The sequence below is a fragment of the Serinus canaria genome, chromosome 25 (assembly GCF_022539315.1).
Source record: "Serinus canaria isolate serCan28SL12 chromosome 25, serCan2020, whole genome shotgun sequence".
Classification (NCBI taxonomy): Eukaryota; Metazoa; Chordata; class Aves; order Passeriformes; family Fringillidae; genus Serinus; species Serinus canaria.
Window position 1 is genome coordinate 5,871,005 of NC_066338.1, and position 19,085 is coordinate 5,890,089.

General features: G+C 45.8%; 1 protein-coding gene and 2 pseudogenes across 1 annotated transcript in view; 1 reads left to right on the forward strand and 2 right to left on the reverse strand.

The window, feature by feature from the left end:
• Positions 1 to 19,085, forward strand: part of LOC115485198 (uncharacterized) — a 2,106,330-nt gene that overhangs the window by 1,508,855 nt on the left and 578,390 nt on the right.
• The window catches only part of LOC103825013 (zinc finger protein 208-like), a 742,626-nt pseudogene that overhangs the window by 477,789 nt on the left and 245,752 nt on the right, over positions 1 to 19,085 (reverse strand).
• Positions 15,715 to 19,085, reverse strand: part of LOC108964072 (zinc finger protein 239-like) — a 24,496-nt pseudogene continuing 21,125 nt past the window's right edge.

The window sequence follows — 19,085 nt, forward strand, 5'->3', positions numbered from 1 at the left end:
CCATTGCTGGGGCACTCGGGCTCTCCATTCCAGGCAGGCCGGAGCTCCCGTGCAAACCCAGCACTCGCCGTGTGCCCTCTCAGATGGAATGTCAAGGGAAGGACACAGCACTGCGTAGAAAACGTGAACTTTATTCTTGACTACTTGAACCTAACTTGACTACTCGCAAAATCTACAATACAGGGTAACTAGAAGACTACGGGGTAAGTGACTTATTCCTAAAATACTTCAACTTTGAGAAAGGGAAGACCGAGAGAAACTTCAACTTGTTGTGGAAAAGGTGTCGGGGACTGCTACAACTGAAAATGGGGTGCCTCTAACTCCTAAGATGGGGATGTCGCAGTGCCCGGGCTGGGCATTGGTCACCCATCCCCACGAGGCTCCGCACTGCACTGGGGCTGGAGGTCAGCGCTGAGGGAGGCCGGGATTCTCCTCTCTGAGCCAGGCCCTGGCACTGAGGGAGGCCGGGATTCTCCTCTCTGAGCCAGGCCCTTGGGCTGAGGGGGGCCGGGATCCTCCTCTCTGAGCCAGGCCCTGGTGCTGAGGGGGGCCGGAATCCTCCTCTCTCAGCCGGCCCTGTGCGAGGGGCCGGATCCTCCTCTCCCAGCCGGCCCTGTGCTGAGGGGGGCCGGGATCCTCCTCTCTGAGCTGGGCCCTGGTGCTGAGGGGGGCCGGGATCCTCCTCTCTGAGCCGGGCCCTGGTGCTAAGGGGGGCCGGGATCCTCCTCTCTGAGCCGGGCTCTGGTGCTGAGGGGGGCCGGGATCCTCCTCTCTGAGCCGGGCCCTGGTGCTGAGGGGGGCCGGGATCCTCCTCTCTCAGCCGGGCCCTGGTGCTTAGGGGGGCCGGAGCCTCCTCCTCTCTCCCAGGGCGCTCCGTGCTGCTCTCCTGGCTCTGGGCCTCTGCAGAGGGCGGCGCCGCAGGCAGAGCCGCAGCAGGGCACGGTTCTGCCTCAGCATCTGGAGCAGCTTCCTGGGGCAGCCGCGGCCCCGGCAGCAGCAGAGGAGCCCTGCCTGGGCCGAGTGGCTCCCGTGCTTCTCCTGCAAGGCAAAGCACGGCGATCCCAATGGGAGGGGCGGAGCGGGGCTGAGGCCTCTGCCAGAGAGGCCGGGGCCTGGCTGGGCTGCCCGGGGCAGAGGCTGCAGCGAGCGGAGCTCCAGCCGCCACTGCCCGGTGCCATCGCTGGGCTCAGCCTCGGCTCCATTGCTGCCCAGAGGCTCCACTCGCCTCTGACGCTGGGCCTTCGCCAAGGCACTGCCCAGGAGGCCCAGCAGCCTCGGGGTCTGCCCCATCCTGCCAGCCTGCCCCCCTCCCTCACCTCTCTCCTGCGTCTTCAGAGCCTTCTGCCCAGGTACCATGCCAGGCCGATACCCATGATCACCACTTCCAGCAGGAAGCACGTCCAGGACACCAGCGCCATGTCCAGCCACGGGGCCACCTCAGGGTCCATGTCCTGCAGCTCCAGATCCTCAGGACAGAGACCCGAGGTGCCCATGTCCCGCTCAGGACGGCTGGAAGGGTCGAGTGGCCGGTCCAGAAGCATCAGCAGGTACACCTGCAGCGTCAAGGAGAAGCCCTGGCCGGCCATGGTGCTCTGGACGAGGAGCTGCCACCACTACAAGGACTCTGGACATTGCTCCACACCAAGGTCTGCCCAGGCTCTGGGCGCGGAACAGCTGGGGACAGTTGCCAGCCACCGTGCTGTCCCCAGAGGCTGTAGATCTTTGCCTCCTGTTCAGAGGTCTGTGGTGAGCTGTGAGTGAAAGAGCTGATTTCACAAGATGTTGAAAACCCAACTGAACCTTTTTGCAGCAGGATGTACTGATAGAATCAAAGCAGAGCATGGCTGACACTAGTAAATGAGTTAAAATGCATATCTGGAATGTGTTTTTTGATTGTTATGCTAATATTGTGGTAATATTACGATGTCTGAGTACTAACCAAGCTAGCACCTGATTTGTAGTTGATCTACTGTCTCTAATGTAGGGAATAGGTTTTTAAGAATTATGTTTTCTCTCATAGCTGAGCAATGCCTTGTTCCAGGCTGCTTCTTAATATCAGTTTGCTTTTGCAGAAGAGCCAGTTTCACCTGAAGATGATTTTCCTTGCCCTCACTTGAATTTTTACTTGACGTGTTATTGTCTGGCAGGTTGACTTTTTCAGATTCTGTGCTGCGAAATGTTGCTGCTAAGGAGAGTTGGTGCTTTTCTGGCTTTTATTTCAAATATTGAGAGATGAAAGGATCCTATGGTGGTTTTTTTTTTTTTTGCAGAAGGGAAGTTAAATTGATGGAAAATTGCATTATTTGATAGTGTTTGCATTCTGTGTCTACAGCAGTGTGCGATATTTGGGTCAAACTGTTTTTGAGCGGTTAATTGTCTGCCCAACTGAATGCCCAAGCATAATCAGGCTGATTATGTTCAAGCAGTTGAAAGTTCAATGTACAGTGAGAAACAGGATAGCAATTATCTTCTAAATTCCTTTATATGAGCCACAGGAGGTACTTTTGCTCAGGACTGGAATCCTGGATAATTTGTATCATCAACACAATTAGTTCCTAACATGTTTTTGAGTAAAAAATCAGCTTGCAAATGATTGCAGTCAATTTTTATGTTAATCCTCAGGCAGCTATGAGTGGGAGGCACCCATGATTTCAGACTTCTAAAACAAGGAATAGTTCAGTAGTTAAAATTCTGAGCCCTGAAAGTACAATAGAACTGCTTATTCCAGGTGTTCATGAAAACCACATTCCAGCACAGCCCAAAGAAGGTGCCTCTGCATTAGAAGTACGGGATTACATGAGGCTTTTTAAACACTTTGTTTTATTGGCCTTTGAATATATGTGATATTTCAATATCTGGTATATGTATCATTAAAATTCCTAGTCTTTTATCTTTTAAAATATGTTCTTAAGAGGGCTCTTTCCCAAGATGTATCTACTGCAAGGAATATGCTCTCAGAATCAGGAATTTGATATTAGAAGTTATTCTCTTGGTTTCTAGAAATCTAAGCTTGGAAGTTTTTATATCAAATGCTCCCAGTCTGAAGGGAAATATTTTTCCTCTGAGTTTTGGGCAAGGGTGCCTTACTGAACACCTGGGGCTGTTTTGTTTGGCCAGTTTGGCTGATGTCACAGGGATTCTCTGAGCACAGCTGAGAATAACAGAAGGAGAGTAGAGAATTTTTATGTTCTTGAGACTGTATCTTTAATACAGAATCAACTTCTGCTTAATCAGCTTCATGATGGGTGAATATATTCAAATAACAAATATGTGTAAATAAGTTTTTTTCTGAATCAGTTTAATTTCTTTTTTCAGCAGATCTACACCTGTTGATTTAATCTAGTTGAAAGTTTGGGGTTGTTTTTTTTTTTCCAAACAGAACTTTAAAAAGTTATCATTTTTCCAGTTTTCTTGTAAAGCGATATTCTCTTCAAAAAGATCACACAAATGCTCAGAAGCACTGAGGTCCCTGTGCATTTGAATGAATCCAAAGGCATTCTCATTGTGTTCTTAGATTAAATCATAGCCATGTGTTAATTTTATTTGGTTTGAACCCCTTTGACCTGGTTCACTTGGAGCAGGGATACAGAGCTGAGATAAATTTAAAAAAAAAAGGAAATGTAAACTCTGCTTTTTGTCAATACATCTTGATGATCTATCCTCCACAAGAGGCTCATGCTCCTCTGATAATGTGGGATGATAGCTAATGGGGGAATTGTTCTGCTGCTGAGCTGATCATCAGAACAGGAGGAGATGAATGAAGTCATCAAACAGGTTTAAAACAGCAGCTTTTATTTCACAGCACCTTTAAAACAGTGCTTCAGAAAAGCTGTGACATCTTGCTCCAAAGCCTCATGGTGCTGAAAATGTAAATTGCTTGAGAGGTTTAAACCCAGCACTTGTTCTGTGTTTTCTAGACTGTTCTTCACTGTTTTCTGAATTCTCCATGTTGATGGCAAGTGCCTTGGTAACAGTAGGTGATGGCTGGTTGTATGGAATTTTCCCCTGAAATATGGAATTTAAACATTATCTGTGATGGACACAGACTCCTGCTGGTAGATATTAGTTCAAAGTAGAGCTCACATCCATCCTCAATACCAACTTTACTTGTTTTCATGGGGTATTCCTCTGCAATTTCATGTTGTCTTAAGTTCTCCTTCCTCACCTACTTGTATTTCAGATGGGTGATCTTTCTTCCTAAAAATTAATTTCCCAGAGTCCCCTTATTTCTTCTCCAACCTGCGGATCTCCTAAGCATAAATGACCACTCTGACATGGGTGTTCCCATCTGTTCCAAAGCTTTTTTTGCTTTTGGTTCAATGCAGGATTTATTCAGTGAGGAGGAAATACCCCCTGAGAATCACTCAGGGGCTACCCCAGCACCTATAGAAAGAGCCCTCCCCTTCTGAGCCGGAAGGATCTCCCTTCCTTCCAAGAAAGCCCCATCTGAAATTGTTTCCCCACACAAACCTTGCTCCTCGTGCATTCTCCATCTCGCTGGACAGGCCCCAGCACCCCCTGTGGGTGACACAAATGTGCTGAGAATACCAAGTGCCCCCTGTTCTCAGTCACAAAGGCACTGGCAGAGACTAAATGGTCAAAAGAAAATTTGTTGAAACATGTTGAGAAGTAAAATAGCAACAATCCCAACAGCCAGATGGTGCTCACAGAAAGAATGAATCACTGTTCTGTAGGCTGGTAACAAAAATATGTTTGCTGTATTTAAATGAAGATACTTAACTGAAGAATTTCAGCGTAATTAGCATTTTCTTAAAACTCTCTGTCAAAATTACATTGAAAGAACTGTGGGCCAGATGATTCAGACCCAAAGAACTTGGTTCAAGCTTTAGGTGCTTAGCCCAAACGTTCTCCCCTTCCTTGTCTTTCCTGTTTAATATTTTAGCCCTCGTGGATTCATTTGGTGAAGTATTTGATAGAAGATTTTAATTCAAGTATCAAAGAAAAGACTAAAGCCACACTGTGCAGTAAGCTGCAAGGTAATATATTTTAGTGTTTTATAAATTGCTGCTCTGAGCCCTGATCTCAGTGACATCCCCAATGGTTTCAGCTGAGCCATGATTCTTAGCTCTGGGAATCCTATTTATTCACTGTTGCTTTCACTACCAGATTACAGTTTAAGTGGCTGTGAAAAGCTTCTTCATTCCTTGAGACAGCTTTCTGTGTTTTCACCTTTCAAATATATTTAAATACTCATTAAACAAGTCTTTAGGAGTTCTGCTACAATAATTCAGATGCTTTGGTGCTTTTTTGTTCCTGACACATTTCCTTCTATTTTTCAATTTTTTTTGTCATTATGCCATTGTCACATTTTCCACTGAAATCAGTGAACTCTGCAGTAAACTTTACATTTCTCACAATTAAAAAAAAAACCCAAAACCAACCACCACCAGCCAATTCCAACCATGCCACATCTTCCTTTCCATAAATGAATGTGAGTTTCTCTAATTTACTCTTGAACAACTTGCAGGGGGACAGAACTAAAAAAAAGGAAATGGCTGATCTTTCTTCCTTCTTCTTTTTCCTCAAAGGAGAGGACAACAGGATTTCTGATAGATTTTCCCTGGGAAGACAAATGAGAACATTCCAGTCTTTGAGGATTGGAAATCAATGTGCATAAAGAGAGAGAAATGGGCAATGTTATCAAGCCCAGAGTTTGCACAGGCAGTGAACTCCAGAGAAAATGGGCTATTTTCCCATCTCTGTCTCAGCTGGCAAGCTCCAACAAAACTGCCTCCATCTGAGATTGCCCTTCCTGCCCCAGCACACGGTGTTGGTGCTGCCTTAGACTGACCCACCTGTATCCTGAGAAAGTTCAGTGCAGTTTTGGTATTATCCACTGTTGTGTCAGGTTTTTACAAAGTAGTCATCAATAGTATTTTCTTCTGTATACGCAATGGTTGCCCAAACTTTGTGTGTCATATTTTAAATCTTTCTCTCTCTAGAATTTACGATAACTTCCCTGTCTTTGCTTACAGTGAAGTTCCATAATGGCAACCGAATTAGGGAAAATATTTGTAGCTAAGAGCATCCACCTAAATCCAATTGACTTCTGTGGTGATGCATAAGTCCCACAAGCAATTTTAAGACAGAGCATTAATGTTCTTCTATCAGGGACGTGACATCAGCAAGGTTTTGTACCAATCTGTTGTGCTTTTTAAGTATGAAAGTGGCTCTTGTAATTGTTACCCATTCTGTCCCGGCATATCCATGTGTGGAATGTAATTAGGTTTATTTGGAGGACTCTACAGAATGTCTGTGAAGGGAAAGTGTGTGGGTGGAATCCTGGCCCTGTTAAAAGAGATGAGAAGTTTCCCTTGCCTGGAATGAAGTTCCAGCTTTTAACTGGAGTTTTGTACACATGAGATAAGCAGCAGGCAAAGCTCCTTGGGTGTGAATATTTCTTATCTCAGAGGGAAGTTGTCATAAGAAACAAAGCATTTAGAATCTTCTGACATGTACATTATTGACAATTCTCAGAGTGGCAAGAGAGCTACCACTTGAGTCTGAAAAATCTGGGTAGTTGTAGCAAGCATCAAGGGTACATCTTTAGGAATATTCCTTACAGTCACACTGAGTGGGATTTCTAGGCACTGAAGCTGTCCTTATATATTGGAAAATGTGTTTCTTCATTTATATGAGATAAGGATTTAATGAAAATCTCTTTCCCTGGAGAGGGAGTTCTTTCATTATTCAGGAGTAACTGTAGGTTAATTTTAATGGTTTTTGCAGTCCAATTATTCTAATCTGTCAGAAAATTTACCTGGACATATATGAAGACATCACCTATTCACATTCATTTAATAACAGAAAGTCACACTGTTTTTTTTTACTTAATCTGTGAAGCAATAGTCAGTCTAAATCCCTAAAATTGCACTGCTGCCTTCAAATGCCAATGCTATAGAGGAAATCAGAGCTGGGGAAAGTTCTGGACTCTTTTCCATGGAAACAGCATTGGTCATTACCCCTGGGATAGTGAGGATTTTAAAGCTAAACCAAAGAAGCTCTGCCCTCTTTCAGTATCCCAATTAGGCTGAAAAATTTATGGGATAATGTATAAATAATCAGTCAATGTTATTTCTTTGCTTGTAAATAATGCTACAATCACCTCCACAAACTGAGTTCTATCCTCAGCCTCTCTTCTGTTGTCAAAAGAATTTAAAATCTGCCAAATTGAAAACAAGCAAGTAAAGCTCACTTGGCTTATTTTGCCTTGAGCATATAATAACTTTCCTCAGTCTGCTGGCTGTGCCACTCTGAAATAAATGACACTTGCTTTTGCAATAGAGGAGAGTATCTGTTGATAGTTTACCATCTTGTCACCCATTGCAAAAACATTTGTGGCTGCTGATAGCTCTGGAGTCTTGAATTTTGATTAAGCAATTCAATTTTGAAATGACTGCTTCCCACTTGTTTTAAATGTTCCATTACAAAAGGCTTCAATGCAATTTGATTTTCATTTCCTTGGATCGCCTTCATCAATTAAAGGGAAAGATGCAAATCCATCACTAAAGGTCCTTTGGAAAGGAAGAGAGATTATGGAAATACATGTCCACATCTAGAACCACGTGCAGTTCCAATTTCTTTATCTCAGGAAGTACATCAGAAGTAGGGAACAGTTTCTCCTTTCTCTGTAGGAGATGGTGTCTTTACATGGATATGTGTCCATGTAAAGAGACTTTTACTGACATGGAGGGGAACGGTAGATGGGAAATGAGCCAAGAACAGAACTGGAGGCAGGCTGGAGTGCAGAGTGGGGCTGGTGATATGCTAAGTCCAGAAATGGGGAGGTTCTGATGTTAAAAAGAGTCACATCTCTCCCAAAGGACGCTGAAAACAGGAGTGACCAAATTTTTGTCGCTTCTTATGAGTCAAAGGAAACAGATTTCCATCAAATCCTGCTGTTCTTTCATGAATCTGAGGTTCTAGCATGTATCTCATTCCTGTTTTCTGCTTTGGTCAGTTTTGTAGGTTTTGTTGCATATTTTACTGCAATAATCTCAAAATGGAAATGGCAGAGATGGGTACTGCAAAGATGATCATCACAGCAGGCAGCTGGTGAGAGACAGCATGTAGGAAATAATTAGGAGCCCAGTAATGATGAGGAGAGAAATAAAAAGTACCAGAGAAAAATACCAGCACACACAGTTCAAATCATGGGGAGATCAAGAAGGAAAGCAAATCCATGGACATTTTGCAGCTGTTGCTGTTCTAATTTAATTTCATTCTCTTCACCTGGTGTGTATATGAAAATAGAGTATCTGGCACTGGCGGAAATTTCCTTTGCTTGTGTTGAACATTTGTGGGAAAAAAAAAAAAAAAAAAAGTATTTTATCTCTACTGTCTTGTACCAATTTTTAAAAAATATTTTTGTTTTCTTGAAAGGGGAAAAGTTAGGTTTTACTGAGTGACCAGACCAGACTCTATTATCAACACTGCTAGGAAAGGAATCAGTCCAAGCTGAATTTAGTGGTAAGGGAACTTAACAGTGTTGTTTCTCTGGTAACAGAAAAATTGTGCAAAGATATCAATGCGTTCACAGGCAAGGCCATCAAAATTCTCTTACTGCAGTACAGTTTTGCTTTATTGCTGATATCTTTTAATCTGCTCTTCTCACTGGCTTTCTAAATTCTAGTGAAAAAGAATATTTTTTTCTTTCACAGATAAAATTATTTTTCAGCTGTAAACAAAACCAGGGTTTTTTTCTAGATTAAATAGACTGAAGTTTGTTGGATTATTTGTAAATGCCACTTTGAGCTGTGACTTTGGCCTGATCAATGCATTGCTCAGCCTCCAGCTCTGTGCTCCTGCCTGGCCCCAGGTCCCTGTTTGTGTGACTGGATGTCAGCTTTGGGAAATGCCCTGGCCTGGCAGGGGCTCAGGGGTGTGTGCTCTGTTTGGAGATAAAGGATGGTAACTGGGAAAAGCTGTTACTGATTTTTGTGCTTGTTTATGGCAATAGGAAATGAAATATTCCTGGGTGTCAGAAAGAGCAACGTGGAACCAGAACAGCCTGTTAATGTTGAGAATGGTACTTGGATAAATAGTGCCCGCAGTGTCACCAGGAAAAAGAGGCTGCTTTTTAATTCAAGGAGCAAATGGAGGCGCTTGGTAATTGATGAAACTACTTATTATTTATACTATTGCCAAAAGCAACATGGTGGAATAACATCCACATGTCTTAAAGGTTTTGCATAGTACAGGGAAGGAAAATGGCAGTCAGAAAAGTATATAGGATCCAGATGAAGGATGAGTTGGTTCATTATAAGTGAGAACTGTAGGCAGGAACATATCTGTGACTGAAGCTGTCGCTTTTAAGAGGACATAATTTGGTTCACAAGAGCTCTTAGTGTGAAGTCAATTGCTCGGATATAAACGGGGAAAGACTTTGAGTTAAAAGAGGAAAACCTATCACAAATGCGTATAAAAAGTGTGGGAAAGGGAAGGAAAAGTGTATAAAAAACTCTAAAAATAATGAGAAGATGATTTCCAGGAAAGTGTAGGATTGAGTAAGAACCCCCAAAGACTAGAATTGAATGGATTGATGTAGAAAACAGTCAAGTTGTGGAGATCAAGAAACACAGGGCTAAAACCAGATCTGACGAAAATTAAACCAAGTCGGATTTTACAAAGACGATTAAAACATGTTTTCAAGTTGGCTTGGAGTGATTCTGAAGGCAGCCTGCTCCACGATCCTCAGCTTTCTGTCCCAAATGGTCGCTGATCCATGAGGGGCCGGGCCCGCGGCCTTTGGGCTCTCTCGGCCGAACCTGGGGAGCCTCGGGGCCCAGCGGCGCCGGGCGCTTCGGTCTGGCTCGGCCAGCTCGGTTTGATGGACCCCGGCAAAAAGCTTTTCCCTTTCTGGCTCGGAGGAGCTGCAGGAGCGATCTTCCAGCTGCCTCCGCGGAACTGAGGCCGGAAAGCACAGGGAGGGAGAGAGGGAGAGCAGAGACACCGGGAGAGGCTCCAGCCCCGCTGCTCCGCCCGCCCCGGCTGCCGGGAGAGGGGATGGGCCCAGAGAGCCCCTGCAGGGCCGGATCGGGCTGGGGCTGCGCCTCCCTCAGAGGGAAAAGGGAAGCTCTGTGGAAGCTCCATTTCCCTCAAGGTGAAAAGGGAAGCTCTGTGGAAGCTCCATTTCCCTCGGAGGGAAAAGGGAAGCTCCATGGAAGCTCCATTTCCCTCCAAGGGAAAAGGGAAGCTCCATGGAAGCTCCATTTCCCTCAAGGTGAAAAGGGAAGCTCCGTTTCCCTCAAGGTAAAAAGGGGAGCTCCGTGGGAGCTCCATTTCCCTCAGAGGGAAAAGGGAAGCTCCATGGAAGCACCACTTCCCTCAGAGGGAAAGCTGGCACACCACAAGTCAGGCAGGGAGATTTCTTCAACATCTGCTGTATTCTCTGGCATTCTGTTGTTAATAAACATTTTGGTTTGGGGTTTTTGCCCCACTTTATTAGTACTAATTTTCCATCAGTGGAAGGGAATTGTGGAAACTCTTTGGAGAAGAGTACTCATTGCAGAGTGTCCTCTCTTACGCCTGTCTCAAAACTGAGACACAAGTGTATTTTAATCTACATAAAATAAAAAGAGAGTAAAATCTGGGACATTATCAACTAGAAAATTAGCAAATCATTCAGAGACAACTGAATTCTCTTCAAAACTAAAATACTGGGATTTATAAAATGAGGTAATGCTTTCTTGATGACAGGTAGCAAGAATTTACATCAAGAACTGAAGGCATGGTCTGGAGGAAACGATAGAGATGGAGGAGGACCAGCTGTGAATACCAGAAGATACACACCAAAACAGTGAGGAAAAGGCAGATGTGGTTGAGGAGCACATCCAGCAAGGTAATTCCTACAGAAAAATATTGATACTATTGGGAAAGATTGATGGGAATCTCACTTGGGAAGCCATATCCTGTCTGAGTCCCCCACACGGGAAGGATGGGCTGGAGAGATGCAGAGGGCCCAGGAGGGAATGGAAAATGAGGAGCAGAGCAGTGTTTGATAGGCTGGAACACAGGGGAGGCAGACAGACAATATTATATATACATGTTAAAACTGCATCATGTGTCGATACTAGAGGCAGAAGAACAAACACCCATTGTTTCAACAACTAGAACTAACAACAGTGTTTCAAGTAGTTCTGTGTAACTCGACTCTGAAAGTTAGAAGTGGATTTCTAATCATGAATGTGGCAAAGTTTGCAGCAGTCCTCAAAAAAGAGCAGTGAAATAATTGCAGAAATTGACCAAGTCTGAATTGGTAGTAACTGAAAGGTTTTATATTTTGCTAAGTAATTGTCAATGTCTTGGTTTAGCTTCTCTCACCATATATATATATTTAACCTTTTATGAGTAGCCACTCAAAAGGGAAGCTTTTCATCTTGTGAGACTCATTTTCAGGCCCTGCAGTCAGACATTTGTTCATTAAACTCTGTGATGCCTCAAAGCTACTTGTTTGCTCTTGGATACCATGAATACAAACATTCACCATTGGGTTGTTTACAGTGTCAGCCCTGAATAAACACGCAGGAATTACCAGGTGGTTACAGTGTTTTAGGTAGGACAGATCCATGGCCTGGTATTCCTGGTTTATTATCTGTTTATTTTAAGACAATTTAGTGCTGGGGGAGCAGACTCCTCCGAAGCAATAAACATCTGCTGCTGCTGTTAGCCTGAGCATTTGCAGCCCATCATGTTCTTGTCCCCTCTGGCAGCCAAAGGTAAATAAGGGAACATCACTCAAGTGTCAGTGTGGAGGGACCCGGGTGAGGAGGGGGGGACAATGTGTGACTACAGAATTAGGTCTGAATTCTCTTCCTGAAAATATGTTTTCCATGGAAGTTCACATATAAATAATATGAAAGTTTGAATTTAAACAACAGTCTAAAATAAAAAGTAATCAAAATGCATCTATTAGTTTTGCATAAGTATATTTCTGAAAAAAAAACCCAAGCAACCCTCCCAATAAACCAGGAGTGAATATTGCTGCCTTGGGTCTATGCTTCCTAAACTGCAGTCAGACTTCCACTCAGTTCAGGCTGTTTCCTTTCAGCCTCTGAGTGTGAAAAGATGGTGAGGGTCATGTATTTACATCAGGTAATTGGTATTCCACAGATAGGGAAGGTGGGCTTGTTAGTGCCTTTTATTGTCACCATCCCCATCACATTTTATTCTATGACCTTATTTTCAGGTAGGTTTGTAGCTTCAAAGTGCCTGTGACCTTCCCTCCTTCCCCTGCCACTGTCTCCTTTCAGATAATTTCTTCCTGCTATTGCAGCTGAAATAGCCATTTTCTGAAACTGAACTGAGGAAAAATTCTTACTAGCCATGCTAATAAAACCACATGAGCATTTAATCCAAATGATCTCATCCCCTCTGCATGGTGGAGCAGAGGCTTGAGATCAGAGGAGCAATCTTGGCCTGGGATGAGTTCTTTCTGTCTCTGTGAAATTTGCCTATCAAGTCACCAGCCTCTGAAAAATCCCATTTTACAGACATTTACTAGAAACATGTGGATTTTGGTAGCTGCAGTCTCTGAAAATGCCCTGGGCACTGAACCTTCTCCAGAAATACAGCCTCGGAGTGAGCTTTCCTCTGCAGTTGTTTTCCTGCAGGGATTGGGACTGCAGGGACCATGACCCACCTTGGCTGTTCCTGCTGTCAGCAGTTCTGGACTGTGAAATAAACAGGGCAGGAGATGTTTCTCCCTTTTTGATGCCTTTATTTAAAGTGATCAGTTCAAGGTTGGGAGGCCGGACAGATGCACAGATTTGCCGGTACTTGAAGTGAAATGGAGGAGGAGACAAATACAGCTTTGTCCACCGGGGCAACGCTGGAAGCACAGACTCACAAAAGCAGGCAGGGGTATACACCCCCAGGATGCCAATTATGAAATGGCAGTCTCGGCTCCAGCCTCCAACGACATCTACTTAAGTTGTGGTGTGTGGCCATTAAGGTTTTCAGAGTCTCTGCTGGCTTCTCACCTCACCCCTGATGTCCAGAGACCACTTTGATCTCTGAATTCCATATTGGCTCACTGGTTTAGGGGTTTGTTAATTGCGTTTGGAATAGGGGCTTGCTCCATTGCATTTTGGCTCTAAACTTATCTGCATATCAACTCCTGGTTCCCTCCCCTCCACTGTCTGGGGGGATGCCATTCTCCCACCTGGCCCCAAGCAGGGTGATGCTGATACAATAGAGTGAATTCTCAACCATAGATGGCGAACGACCCGATACTTAACAGGTGATTACAACAAGCAGCTAACAAAAGCACTCCTCGCCAGAACTGGTTAAACTTGTAACTCTACAACTTTTGGAAAAAAAAAATGGGTAACCCTTTTTTTGTTCATAACACTCAGGATTTGGGATTTGGGGGTTTTTGACCTCAGCCTTTGGGAACGGGGGGTCTTGGACACCCCAAATGTTTCAAACCCCAGGATTTGGGGTCGGGGGCAGTTGACCTCAGGATTTGGAGCATTTGACCCCCGTGTTTGCCCCCCTCCCCGCGTTTGAGGTCAGGGTTGAGATCGGAGCCATTCCCTGGAAACAGCGGCGGGATCGGGATTGGGAACAGGAACGCGAACAGGAATAGGATCGGGAACAGCATCAGGACCGAGAACCGGAACAGGAACGGGGAGAGAGCCTGAGGCACTCCCGGACCCCAATCCCAGGGAGAGACCCCGCCCCACTCCCGGGATGGACCCATCCCCACAATCCCGGACCCCTCCCCAGTCCCAGCCCCTCCCCAGCCGCTGAACGGACCCTCCCTCAATCCCAGCCCGCCCCAATCCGGACCGGAACCATCCCCAGAGTCTCCCCCATTCCTGGCCCAGACCCTTCAATCCCTTTTTGGGGCGGCCCCTGCCGCTTCCAGCCCATTCCTGGGGGTTCCAAAGGGCCCCGGGGACCCTCCCCATTTTGGGGGTGTTGGGGTGGCCCCAGGGCCGCCCCGAGGGCCGAGGGGGGATCGAAAGCCCCAAACCCGAGGGGCTTCTGGGGGTGCCCAGTTTCTCCCGTCCCCACCCCAAAACAGATCCTGGCCAATCAGAGCGCGGGGCGCTGATGACTCATCAGTGTCCAGAAGCGGAATTTGGGGAGGGGGAGGTGACCCCGGGGATGGGGATGGGGCGTGCGGGGGCAGCTGGGGCCGTACTGGTGGCACTGGTGTGCTGGGAGCGCCCCCGGCCGCGGGGGGAGCGGGGGGCGCGGTGAGAGGGGGGCGGTGGACCCAAATTCAACCAAAGGGGGTCGGAGCCCAAAGGGAGCAGGAGGACCTGGAACCCCCAAAACCAAGCACGGGGGAAACGACGGGGAAGGGCGGGAGAGCAGGGAATCCACCACACCGTCATAAAAAAACATCAATAACAACAAAAATATTCACCAAACAAACAACAACCCTGCACCCAAACACCACAAAAACAAAATAAAAAGAACAAAACCCCACTCCTCCAAAAAACAGCAAACAAAAATAAAAACATATTCACCAATCTACTCTCCCCCATCGCAAACAAAAACCAACTCAAACACTAAACTCCATCAACCAACAATTCAGTTCTAAATAACAGACGATCTTCTCCATAATACTCCATGTACTACACATTTGAAAATTACAAAGATACATCATAAAAAACAAAAAACTTCGACCAGACCAATCAAAAACCTAAACCCTAACAATCCGAACTTCAAAAAACCAAATTCACCCTTATAAGATAAACCAAACAACTTAAATCATCACCTAAACCACTAACATAAATCAAAAAAACACATTTACCCCACAAAATACTTACCTAATAACTTCACCACCCTCTACTTCACTTAACAACTACAACCCCACCACACCTAATAACACTTCACAACAAACACACTAAAACGCAACTCATCCCCCAACAATCCAACACCTTAATAACATCAGTTCTAAAAAAATAACCCAACCCCACGACAAATCCCCATATCACAACAGAAAATATAACTCCCTAATAACCAACACCAACCGTTTCCTTCTAAAACACCGTTTTCAAGCTTACGAAAACCAGATATCTATAACAAGCTTCTATATCATTCATACCAAACCTTACATTTTCCACGACAACATCCCAAATAAATTACAGACAAACAAACTCTACACAAAACACCATATTACAATCAGATCAAACACAATACACCACCTCAAGAATACTCACAATAATGACATTCACTTACATTCTAATCCAATCCAGCCAAATAAAAAATATCACAACCCAAACCCCCTCAACTTAACCCAAACACTACTATCAAAACTATAGCAATTACAAATACAACGACATAACAGACAACCAACTTAAACAATAACCTAACCCTATCATATCACCAATGAACTCCCGACAATAATAATAAAATTTAAAACATAACCTACAACCGAAAAAACAAAAATTTAATTAAAAAAAAAATTCTTAAGAAAAAGCAACGATAAATAAAGAAAAAAAAAGATAAAAAAGAGGGGAGGGACCCCCAAACAGAATCAAGCCAACTCGATGTGGCCACCATTACACGTGGATGGTAGCCAAAGGCAGCCAATGGTAGCCAAAGCTTTTTCCCAGTCCGTGTGATCCCAGTCTGTGCAATCCCAGTCCATATGGTCCCAGTCCAGTTTATCCCAGTCTGGGTGGTCCTGATCCATGTGCAGTCCCAACTCCACAGGATCCCAGCATGTATTTGACCCCAGTCCATAGTTGATCCCAGTCTGTGCGGTCCTGTGCACACTCCCAGGGTCTGGAATTCCAGTTCCCATCCAGGAAAAAATGTTCCTGCCATTGAACTTCCTTCCTATCCTCTCAACAAATTCTAGTAAAATTATAAATCAATAAGTTGGAATTAAAATGAAATAAATAGTTTAAAAAATGACATATAAAAATCTCAACTCTTCCTTACAATACTACAATAACAATTCAAGCCAAAAAAGCAATAACTATTACTATAACATTACCAACACATATAAATAAACAAATTATATACCAAGATATACCTTTTGAAAGTTTTAACTCCATTACTAATATACTTGAGATAAAAAATATCTAAAAAATCTAACATGCAATCTAACACACCTTAGTAAAACAATTCATATTACAAATATACTAAACACAAAACCAAGCACCACTATAATTTCTCACACATTTTAACCAAACAATTAAAACTTTAATAACACCTTAAGTACTCTTAAAAAAATTAAAATTACTTTTAAAAAATTTAATTGGGGGGTGGGTTGTTTCATTTGGATATTGGTTTTTGGATTGTTTGGGTTAGATGACTTAAAAAATTGGATTTTTATAGGAATTGAATCAGCTGAGAAGGTGGCACTCTGCAAACAGAACAGACAGAAAATGAACAGGACAGAAATCAGTAACTCTGAAAGTTTTATTTGCTATCAAATACATCCCACCCACCCAGCCCCACACAATCCCCATCCCACTGCTCCAAATTGGGATCCCACTTCTCCCAATCCCTTCCCAAACCCAACTCACCCTGGCAGATGTGGAATGGAGTGAGTTTGGCTTGGGATTGAGTGGTTTTGACAAGGGAACAAGAAATTGGAGCTGCTATGGTGCCTTTATGGGTTAAAATTCAGTTGTTTTCAGTGGGATTTGAGTGGATTTGAGGTGACAGATCGATCCCTCTTGGCTTTTGGAGTGCAAAGAGATGGAGAACAGTGCCTAAAATCGACCCAGAACCCACAAATCCTCCAGAATTGTTGCAGATGAGTTTATGGTGTCCAGGGAGGCTGCAGCTGCCGGTGCCAGGAAGAAATGAGACAGGTCTTGGTTTCAGAGAGCTCCAGAATCCATTTCTGATCCCCGAAAGACAGGGCAAAGGCAGGGCCTGGGGTTTTTATAGGGAATCCCAGGGGTGGAGTTGGGGTTTGGGTCAGGGGAGGAGTTCTCAGCAACACAAGAGGGGTGAGATCAAATTCCTGCCTGTTAGCAACAGGGGCACTCCACACAGAATGTGTCCCCAAATCCTAAATTCCCCCTCAAACACCTGAGAAATGGAGGGACTTCAGACATCTTGATCAATTTCCTTAATTTAACCCAGTTTTAGGAGTTTTTAAGGAATGAAGATGAGGCACAAGAAAATTAATGCCAGACCAAAAGGACAAGCAGCCAGGTGTGTTCCCAGCATGGATCACAGGGAATGTGGGTGACGAGGGCTGTGCCCAAAGTGGTTCCTGCAGTGGGGGATGGAGCTGGAGCAGCACACGAAGCTCTTCCTGCACTCAGGGCACTCGCAGGGCTTCCCTTACCGGTGCCTCCGTTGGTGTTGGGTCAGGTTAGAGCTGATGGAGAAACTCTTCCCACACTGGGGACACTCGTAGGGCCTCTCCCCAGTGTGGATGCGCCGGTGGGTGATGAGGGTGGAGTTGTGCTTGAATCCCTTCCCGCAGTCAGGGCACTGGAAGGGCCACTTCTCTCTGTGAACCCGGTAGTGCAGGAGGAGATGGGAGCTGCTCTGAAACCTCTTCCTGCATTTATCATACTCGTGGGGCCTCTCCCCAGTGTGGATCTTTTGGTGGCGGATCAGGTTGGAATGCTCCGGCTGAAGCTCTTCCCACACTCCCCACACTCGTAGGGCCTCTCCCCAGTGTGGATCCTCTGGTGACTGATCAGGTGGGAGCTCCGGCTGAAACACTTCCCACACTCCCCACACTCGTAGGGCCTCTCCCCAGTGTGGGTCCTCTGGTGGCTGATGAGGTCGGAGCTCGAGCTGAAGCTCTTCAGCTCAAGCTCGAGCCCACACTCCCCACACTCGTAGGGCTTCTCCCCAGTGTGGATGCGTCGGTGCAACACAAGATGGGAGTTGTGCCTGAAGCCCTGCCCGCAGTCAGGGCAGCAGAAGGGCCTCTCCTCTGTGTGCGTGCGCTGGTGCACAAGGAGATGGGAGCTGGTCTGAAACCTCTTCCTGCACTGATCACACTCGTAGGGCCGTTCCCCGGTGTGGATCCTCTGGTGGCTGATCAGGTAGGACCTCCACCTGAAGTTCTTCCCACACTCCTCACACGTGTGGGGCTTCTCCCCATCACAGACCTGCTCATGGAGCACCAGCTCTGAGCTCTGGCTCCATCTCCGGCCGCCTTCCCGGCCCAGGCTGGCTCTTTCCCCCTCAGATCCCTGTGATCTGCGTTTGCAGCCCCTCCTCGTGCGGCATCTCCGGGGCTTTTCCTCCCCGTTGGGTTCCTGCACCGTGGAGCCGTTCAAACCGGCCTCTGCCACCAGGTTCTGCCCTGGGGATTTGTCCTCCCTGCTCTCCATGCTCAGCTCCTGCTCTGGGGGAGGAAGGACAAGGACAGGATGGGATTTGCCTCCGGGCCACAGGCAAGGGGAAGGAGATCCCCCCAGGGCTGTCCTGCAGCCGGGGCTGTGCTGGGCTGGGAGATGGAGCAGCACAGAGGGGAAGGGGCACTGACTTCCTCCTCACCTGCCTCAGTGTCCTGGGGCATCTTCCTCTTCCTCACAGCCTCCCAGGGGTGGGCAATGGGAAATCCTGGTTTGGGGAAACAAGGGATGAGATGTTTGTAGGAGCGTTGGGGGTAAGACGGGAGGGAGGGACGGAGACCAGAGGTCTCTGCAGCCAGGTCGGGGAACTTGGGGTTCATTGCAAAGGGCCTGGGCACAGGGGCCCTGCTGGGAGCTGCCAGCCACAGCTCAGAGCAGGGCCTGAGAGAAGGGAGTGGGAGAGAGGATGAGAGGGTGAGAGAGGAAGAGGGTAAGAGTGGAAGAGAGTAAGGTTCCCGTCACAGTACAATAAATTTTCTCCTGTGTTGAATATTCTATTTCTCACTCTCCAATCCAGTACAAGATACAAAATCCTATAGCATTTACATTACACCCTATAGGAATCATTACATCACCATCCTGTGTTACATTTTAAACCCTGCAAACTCCTCTTTGGACCCCTTCTGCTGAGTGAGCAGGGTCTGCTCTGGCCCCTGGACCTGTCTGCAAGCAGAGGGAATTCTTTCATCACAAGGGGATTTCCTTCCATTGTTTTCCAGCTGTCCAGTAACTAAGGTATCTCCAAGCTTGCTTTCATTTCAATCC